General features: G+C 36.9%; 1 non-coding gene across 1 annotated transcript; it reads right to left on the minus strand.

Moving 5' to 3' along the window:
* Nucleotides 1–6,629: 6,629 nt before the first annotated feature.
* On the minus strand, nt 6,630–6,736 carry LOC119620015 (U6 spliceosomal RNA). Its single transcript, XR_005236414.1, has one exon. It is a non-coding gene; the product is annotated as a U6 spliceosomal RNA (small nuclear RNA).
* Between the last annotated feature and the right edge of the window lie 535 nt (nt 6,737–7,271).

The following is a 7,271-nucleotide window of genomic DNA, read 5'->3' on the forward strand; positions in this document are numbered from 1 at the left end:
CAAAAGCTCCCAGAGAAGAGAATAAAACAAGTAACGATGCTTCAGGCATAATCTTGATGTAGCATACAGTCGCGTGCGCCGACATAACATTGGCTACAGTAAATGACATGGCCAAGTCCAACATCAATGAAGCATGGAAATATACTCCTCCCATATATAAGGGAGGGGAGGAGGGAGTGAATATTTACTGAAAAATAAACTACCACAATTATTAATTTTTCAGTGCAGAGGTAACATGGAATACTAGAGGAAGCAGCATAGTTGCTAGTTAGGAGTCTTGAGAAACCTGGGAACTTCAGTTCCTTGGCAGTTACAGGTATCATGTATGACTCAGAGCGTATCTATAAACCATCTACAAAATTTTTCATGACTTTTTTCAGTCAGTGAGAAGGTAAGTTACAGTTTTTCTCATCTTCAATGAAAATGGGTAAAATACAGTAAGTTCCCTAAACTAGAACTTACTAGAAAAGAAAACCTATTTTGTCATAATCAAATTCGTGTTTAGGTATTTTTTTCCAGTGGTATTTTTAGGAGAAGTTTGCTGATATTTTAATCTGTTCATGAATGCTTCCTTAGTAGAACTTGCTAAATGTTGCACCCAGCCTCCAGGTTGCACTGTCTCTGGGTTAAAATTTGTGTTCTGCTTACCACCACATTGGCTGTTTAAGTCAGTGCTCCCTGAAATTTATGATCACTTGATATAGTCTGAATAACACCCATGGATGCTTATATAGGGGAATATTTCTCTGATATTGCCACATATTCAGCCCATCTTCATTTAACCCTGTCAGTGGGGTATGCTTTATAAGTCTGCAGGATATAGTTTAGAATGGGTATGTGTGTAAGGAGGATAAAGAAATACGTGGAGAGAAACTGTCACCCTTCTCTTTAAACAGCTGAAATGGGATCAATTCATGTGGATGACAACAATTCATTAACAGGAGGAGGTCTAAATATGCAATTGGGACACCAATATGTGAAACTTTATTGTAACAAACTATTTCTAACTGTATGACCTTGGGGAAGACACATTTTTCTGGGCTACAGTTTCTTCACCAGTGAAAAAAAAACTTTGGACCACACGGGACTTGAGAATTTTAGTGCTAACATTCTGGTTCCTTTAAGCAGTGGCATTTTATTTTCCAGGATCAAGTTAACATACAATATAGGTAGCACAGAATCCAAGATGATAAAGGGAGAGAAAAATATGAACCAGGTTTCTACCATCGAGGACAAACGTACTATACACAGAATAAGGGAGTTCAAGAAGCAGAGTCAGACATACAGGACCAGAGTTTCAAGATGAGCCCAGGGTTGCTCCTAGAAGAGCACTAGCTTCAGTACCATAGGCAACAAGAGGCTGAATAATAGGGCTTCGCATAGAAAGTTATTTACCTCACACATTTTTGTTCATAGCTTTAGATAATGCATCAAATCCCTGGCTGCATATATCATAGACAACGTTGTTTTAAATCTGTTAGGAAAGCTTTATTTTTCCTCATTGTAAGATTAGCTAGATTCCATCTTTGAGTCTCCTCAGAGTTAGGATTTCTTAAAGAAAGTAGACACTAGTGTCACTGAATCCTTGAAATGATGTGGAAAATGTTTCCCATCAGGAACTCCTTACTTTGGTTTTCAGTATAAACCACCTGCATTTGGGTTTCTTTAACAATTGTAATAATTCCACTTTTATAAAGAAAATTTTAAGAATATTCTGAAATTTGTATGCCGCTGTCTTCCTGCAGGAAAATGCAGGTGGTGTGAAATATAGTATAGTATGGATTTTTCTTTACTTTTTTAAATGTCCAGACTTTATTTATTGGCATTAATCTCTAAACAGTACAGTATAAAATCTATTTATGTAGCATTTGCATTCTGTTAGGTGTTATAAATAATCTGGAGATTATTTAAATGAGAAAATGAGCATAGTTTACATGCAAATATTAGACCATTTCATATAAGGAACTTGAACATCTTCTGATTTGGGGCTGCATGGAAGGTTCTGGAATCAATCCCCTATGGATATGAAGGGTGAGTGTGTACAATACTTATTTATACTTTTGTTGTATATGGCTCCCCTGAATGTAAATTTCACAGAGGCAGGAATTTTTGTCTGTTTTGTTCATTGTATTTCCAGCACAGTAGTACCTGTACATATTAAGTGCTCTTAGATATTTTCTGAACATGAATCAATATGTATTTAGAAATGAATGAGTTTTCTAAATATTTATGATTATTTAACTTTTTAGGTTCAGGGGTATATGTGCAGGTTTGTTATATGTGTAAACTTGTGTCATGGAGCTTTGGTGTACAGATTATTTCATCACTCAAGTACTATACTTAGTACCCATTATTTATTTTTTCTGATCATCTCCCTCCTCCCACCTTCTACCCTCAAGTAGACCCCAGTGTCTGTTTTTCCCCTTTTTTGTATCCATGTATTGTCATCATTTAGCTCCCACTTATAGGTAAGAACATGTGGTATTTGGTTTTCTGTTCCTATATTAGTTTGCTTAGGATAATGGCCTCCAGCTCCATCCATGTTCCTGCAAAAGATATGAGCTCATTCTTTTTCATGGTTGCATAGTATTCCACAGTGTATATGTACATTTTCTTTATTCAGTCTACCATTGGTGGGCATTTAGGTTGCTTCCATGTCTTTGCTATAGTGAATAGGGCTGCAATGAACATACGTGTGCATGTCTTTATGGTAGAACAATTTATATTGCTTTGGGTGTATACCCAGTAATGGGATTGCTGGGTTGAATGGTAGTTCTGTTTTCAGCTCTTTGAGGAACTGTTACACTGCTTTCCACAATGGTTGGACTAATTTACACTTCCACCAATGGTGTATAAGCATTCTCCTGTTTCTACAACCTTGCCAGTATCTGTTGTTTTTTGACTTTTTGATAGTTGCCATTCTGACTAGCCTGAGATGGTATCTCATTGTGGTTTTGATTTGCATTTCTCTAATGATCAGTGATGTTGCACTTTTTTTTAATTAAGTTCTGGGATGCATGTGCAGAACGTGCACGTTTGTTACATAGGTATACACATGCCATGGTGATTTGCTGCACCCATCAACCCGTCATCTGCATTAGGTATTTCTCCTAATGCTATGCATCCCCTAGCCCCCGACCCCCTGAGAGGCCCTGGTGTGTGATGTTCCCTTCCAGTGTTTTCATTGTTCAACTCCCACCTATGAGTGAGAACATGCTGTGTTTGGTTTTCTGTTCTTGTGTTACTTCACTGAGAGTGATGGTTTCCAGCTTCATCCGTGTCCCTGCAAAGGTCATGAACTCATCCTTTTTTATGGCTGCATAGTATTCCATGGTGTATATGTGCCACATCTTCTTTATCCACTCTATTATTGATGGGCATTTGGGTTGGTTCTGAGTCTTTGCTACCGTGAATAGTGCTGCAGTAAACATGTGTGTGCATGTGTCTTTATAGTAGAATGATTTATAATCCTTTGGGTATATACCCAGTAATGGGATTGCTGGCTCCAAAGGTATTTCTGGTTCTAGATCCTTGAGGAGTCACCACACTGTCTTCCACAATGGTTGAACTAATTTATACTCCCACCAACAGTTTAAAAGCACTCCTATTTCTTCACATCCTCTCCAGCACCTGTTGTTTCCTGACTTTTTAATGATCACCATTCTAACTGGCATGAGATGGTATCTCATTGTGGTTTTGATTTGCATTTCTCTAATGACCAGTGATGATGAGCTTTTTTTCATATGTTTGTCGGCCCCATAAATGTATTCTTTTGAGAAGTCTCTGTTCATATCCTTTGCCCACTTTTTGATGGGGTTGTTTTTTCTTGTAAATTTGTTTAAGTTCTTTGTAGACTGTGGATATTAGCCCTTTGCTACAAAGAGAATAAAATACCTGGGAATGCAACTTAAAAGGAATGTGAAGGACCTCTTCAAGGAGAGCTACAAACCACTGTTCAAGGAAATAGGAGAGGACACAAACAAATGGAAAAACATTCCATGCTCATGGATAGGAAGAATCAATATCGTGAAAATGGCCATACTGCTCAAAGTAATTTATAGATTCAATGCTATCACCATCAAGTTACCATTGACTTTCTTCACAGAATTAGAAAAAACTACTTTAAATTTCATATGGAACCCAAAAAGAGCCTGTACAGCCAAGACAATCCTAAGCAAAAGGAACAAAGCTGGAGGCATTGTGCTACCTGACTTCAAACTATACTACAAGGGTGTTGCACCTTTTTTCATATGTGTTTTGGCCACATGTATGCCTTCTTTTGAAGAGTATCTGTTCCTGTCCTTTGCCCACTTTTTAATGGGGTTGTTTGTTTTGGCTTCTAAATTTAAGTTCCTTATAGATGCTGGATATTAGACCTTTGTCAGAGGCATAGTTTGCAAAAATTTTCTCCCATTCTGTATATGTTGTCTGTTTACTCTGTTGATAGTTTCTTTTGCTGTGCAGGAGTTATTTAGTTTAATTAAATCCCATTTGTCAAGTTTTGCTTTTGTTGCAATTGCTTTTGGGATCTTCGTCATGAAATCTTTGCCAGTTCCTATGTCCAGAATGATATTTCCTAGATTATCGTCCAGGGTTTTTATAGTTTTGAGTTTTACATTTAAGTCTTAAATCCATTTTGAGTTGATTTTTGTATATGGTGTAAGGAAGGGTTCCAGTTTCAGTCTTCTGCATATCGCTAGCCAGTTATCCCAGCACCATTTATTTAATAGTGATTCTTTCCCCTTGTTTTTGTCAGTTTTGTGGAAGACCAGATAGTTGTAAGTGTGCAGCCTTATTTCTGAGCTCTCTATTCTGTTCTCTTTGTCTGTGTGTCTTTTTCAGTGCCAGTACCATGCTGTTTTGGTTACTGTAGCTCTGTAGCATAGTTTGAAGTAGAGTAATATGATGCCCCCTGCTTTTTTGTTTTTGCTTAAGATGCCCTTTGCTATTTGGGCTCTTTTTTGAGTCCACATGAATTTTAAAATGGTTTTTCTAGTTCTGTGAAGAATGTCATTGGTAGTTTGATAGGAATAGCGTTGAATCTGTAAATTGCTTTGGCAATGTAGCCATTTTAATGATATTGAGTCTTCCTATCCATGAGCATGGAATGTTTTTCCATTTGTTTGTGTCATCTCTGATTTCTTTGAACAGTGTTTTGTAATTCTCATTGTAGAGATCATTTACCTCCCTGGTTAGCTGAATTGTTAAGTATTTTATTCTTTTTGTGGCAATTGTGAATGGGATTGTGTTCCTGATTTGTCTCTCAGGTTGGCTGTTGTTGGTGTACAGGAATGTTAGTGATTTTTGCGCATCAGTTTTGTATCCTGAAACTTTGCTGAAGTTGTTTATCAGCTCAAGGAGCTTTTGGACCAAGACTATGAAAATTTTTTAGATACAGAATCGTGTTGTCTGCAAATAGGGATAGTTTGACTTCCTCTCTTCCTGTTTCAATGACTTTTATTTCTTTCTCTTGCCTGCTGACTCTGGCCAGGACTTCCAATACTATGTTGAGCAAGAATGGTGAGAAAGGGCATCCTTGTCTTTTGCTAGTTTTCAAGGGGAATACTTCCAGCTTTTGCCTGTTCAGTATAATGTTGCCTGTGGGTTTCTCCTAGATGGCTGTTATTATTTTGAGGTATGTTCCTTCAATAACTAGTTTATTGAAAGTTTTTAACATGAAAGGATGTTGAATTTTACCAAAAGTCTTTTCTGCATCTGTTGAGGTAATCATGTGGTTTTTGTCTAATTTTCTTTATGTGATGAATCACATTTGTTGATTTGAGTGTGTTGAACCAGACTTGCATCCCAGGGGTAAAGCCTACGTGATTGTGGTGTATTAACTTTTTGATGTGCTGCTGGATTCGGTTTGCAAGTATTTTGTTGAGGATTTTTGCCTCTGTGTTCATCAAGGATATTGGCCTGAAGTTTTCTCTTTTTTATTGTCTCTCTGCCAGGTTTTGGTATCAGGATGATGCTGAAATCATAGAATGATTTGGGGATGAGTCCCTCCTTATCTTTTTTTTTTTTTTTTTTTTTTTTTTGCAATAGTTTCAGTAGGAATGGTACCATCTCTTTGTACATCTGGTAGAATTCGGCTGTGAATCCTTCCTGTCCTGGGCATTTTTTGGTTGGTAGGCTGTTCATTACTGAATCAATTTTGGAGCTTGTTATTGGTCTGTTGAGGGCTTCAATTTCTTCTTGGTTCAGTCTTGGAAGGGTGTATGTATGTGTCCAGGGATTTATCTATTTCTTCTAGATTTTCCGGTTTGTGTGCGTGGAGGTGTTGATAGTAGTCTCTGATGGTTGTTTGTATTACTGTGGGGTCAGTGGTAACATCTTCTTTGTCATTTATAATTGTGTTTATTTGGATCTTCTCTCTTTTATCCCTTTATTAGTCTAGCCAGCGGTCTCTCTATTGAATTACTATTAAAAAAAGACAGCACCTGGATTCCTTGATCTTTTGCATGGATTTTTGTGTCTCAGTCTCCTTCAGTTCAGCTCTGATTTTGGTTATTTCTTGTCTTCTGCTAGATATGGGTTGGTTTGCTCTTGCTTCTCTAATTCTTTTAGTTGTGATGTTAGGTTGTTAATTTGAGATCTTTCTAACTTGTTGATGTGGACATTTATTGAAAAATATGGAATGCTTCATGAATTTGTATTTCATCCTTGCACAGAGATCATGCTAATCTTCTCTGCATCATTCCAATTTTAGTATATATGCTGCTGAAGCGAGCACGGTATGGATTTTTCAAAGTGTATAATGAGTCATTATTAATTTGTATATTGAAGACAATATGGTTATCATGCTCAAGGTTATTTGTAGGGCTTTTATCCAGAGGTGTGATGAAATAATGCTCCAAATTCTAGGACTCCTTATGCAGTAATAGGAAAAAAACAATGACCAAACACTTATGAAACATAGGTAGTTAGATTTCTTTGAATAAAATTACCATTTTTTAAATTTGAAACATGTCTTTAAGACTCCTGCATGTTAAGGTCAGCAGTGATTAATTTAGAAACTGTGAATGTTAATTGAAGGCACAGTTTCTTCTGAAACCTTTTAAACGTTTGACTCATGCTGGTTAATTAGAAGGGCAAAAATCATTCCATTGTGTAAATATAGGGAAAGTCTCTTTTCCCCAGTAATGTGAATACATATTTGTTGGGCTGTATGAAAAGAGAGGAAGTAATTAGCCAGGTGAAATGGGTAAGGTGACAATGACTTTGAGATTTCAAATTATTTCCAATCTTAGGTTTTACTGAGCTGTACC

This window comes from Chlorocebus sabaeus, chromosome X (assembly GCF_047675955.1).
Source record: "Chlorocebus sabaeus isolate Y175 chromosome X, mChlSab1.0.hap1, whole genome shotgun sequence".
Lineage (NCBI taxonomy): Eukaryota > Metazoa > Chordata > Mammalia > Primates > Cercopithecidae > Chlorocebus > Chlorocebus sabaeus.